This window comes from Galeopterus variegatus, unplaced genomic scaffold, assembly GCF_000696425.1.
Source record: "Galeopterus variegatus unplaced genomic scaffold, G_variegatus-3.0.2 Scaffold3059, whole genome shotgun sequence".
NCBI classification, from domain to species: domain Eukaryota; kingdom Metazoa; phylum Chordata; class Mammalia; order Dermoptera; family Cynocephalidae; genus Galeopterus; species Galeopterus variegatus.
Window position 1 is genome coordinate 98,496 of NW_007729170.1, and position 2,251 is coordinate 100,746.

The following is a 2,251-nucleotide window of genomic DNA, read 5'->3' on the forward strand; positions in this document are numbered from 1 at the left end:
ATGGTTTCCTTTTCTGAAATGCCCACATCCAGAAAGGAGGTCCTCTGGTTTCTGTGACTTGGGCATGTCTTCAGGATTCTCCCTAGGGTGACATCTGTGGTCTGCTGTCCAACATCATGCCCCCCCTTTCTGGGAACAGTGCACTTTGTTCTTAGCCTGGGTTATCCCCAAAAGGAGACCCTGACGCAAGGACTGGGTGCAAATGGTTTGGGGGGAAAGAATCACAGGAAGCGCTGTGAGGAAGTGAGACAGAGAAAGGATGGAGGCCAATAAAGAGTGGAATCGTAAGACTGCTGTGAACAACAGGAGCTTAATTCCTTGGGGGACACTTTGAAAAACAGTGTGGAAACATCCCATAATTGTCCCACTGAGGGGTGAGTAAGTTGGGATACTTATTCACTAACTTTTATTCCTCAGTGTTGAGGATAAGTCTTGGGGTATTAACGCTCTGGTATTCCCAGCTTGTCTTGTGTACTCCTGGGAACAGAGAATGCTCTCAGGCACAAAGATGCTGGGATCTATACAGTATCCAGGAAGTGTCTGCAAGTGACCTTCAGGAAAGGCTGTGTCTGCTACACCTTAGAAGGCAGAGAGGAGAGATGGAGAGAAGTAAGGTCACTGGTGACATTTATGGTCTGCTGGATCAAGCCTTGCCTGAAGCCTACCTATAGACTTATTTACCTGCACCTATAAATCCCATATATTGTTTGAGCTGGTTTGAGTTCTCTGTTATTTGCCACGTAACAGTTCCTAACTCATCTCTTTCCTAACCTTGTTCCCACAACTGAGAAGATGCTTTGTGCTTTCAAAACCAGGAAAGAGGGCTGATGGGTAAGTCATAGCATCATTTCCTTCCTAAAACCAAAGTGCAATGGTAAGGAGATGAGGAGCCAAGTCCTCCTCATGACCCAGGGGCCCTCCTAGTGGAGGGACCTGAGTGGGGAACTCACTCAAGTCTCTCTCAACACCATGTTCCAAATCGAAAGCCACATTCAATGAAGTGGTGTCAATTCCAGAAAACTGAATTTATAATGAGAATCTTGCTGTGGAAGCAAATGGTCTTAAAAGGTTTCTTTGGTGCTCCAGGAATTCTCACAAGCAATAAATGGAAAATAAAGAGTTATCTTATATATTTTGTATAGAATATAAAATAATTGTTTTCAAAAAATAATTTATAGAAAATAACTAAGGTCGAAGTTAAACAGGAGTAAATTTCTCTTGACCTTCACATCGTTTCACAAAATTTTGTGGACTCAAGAGGACATCCAGGCTCCCGGGAGATTCTGAGACATCTGAGAACATCTGGGACCTCCCTCAAGCCTACGTCTCCTGCATCCAGTCTCTGACCCACCAGCCTGGGTCAGTGAGTTGGGTGTCCTCAGTTTTGCTCTTGGGGGTGAGTGGGGTGGTGGGAAAAGATACATTTCCATTCCTCATATGGCCGCAAGAGGGAGCTCCCAATGGTCGGCTGTACCTGAAAGGAAACTGCAGTCCTGTCCATGAGGACTGACACAGAAAACTCGATATAAAAGGAGTCTTCTGATAAATCTCAGCATCTTCTTGCTAACACGCTAAAATCAATTACAGAAGTGCTCAATCACTGAGCACTTTTAGTCTATTCAATGTATCCTCTCAGGATCTGAGAAGCATTGTCCTATTAAATCTCAGTCATTTGATTTTGGGCATCTGCTTATCTTGGGAGCTGCTCCTACATTTTACAAGGTGAATTTCAGAGCAACAATATTAAAGATTTAGAACGAGGGTAAAGTTAACACTGAGCCTTTGGGCCTCAGAACTGACAATGGAGCCAGAATCACTATTTACCATTCTAAAGCTCTGATCCTCATTTCATAATTGTTTCTGAAGAATGCCACCGTCACCCCACTTCCCTGCATTTGTCTGAGTCTTTTCAATTCATATTTGAATGGATTCTCTCTCTCTCTCTTTTTTATTATTATTATCATTTTGCCAGGGACTTGGGATCATTATAAGGCTTCCCTGCATTTGTCTGAGTCTTTTCAATTCATATTTGAATGGATTCTCTCTCTCTCTCTCTTTTTTATTATTATTATCATTTTGCCAGGGACTTGGGATCATTATAAGATTGCGGGTAATGACAGACCATAATTAAGCTTAAAACAGATTTTTCTTTTAGGAAAGAGAAGAATCCACTCTAGCTGAGACTCCAGATTGCCTGAGCTGTAATTTGTGGTGCTGTCACAAAGGGGTTCTTTTTCTGCATGGAGCGCCA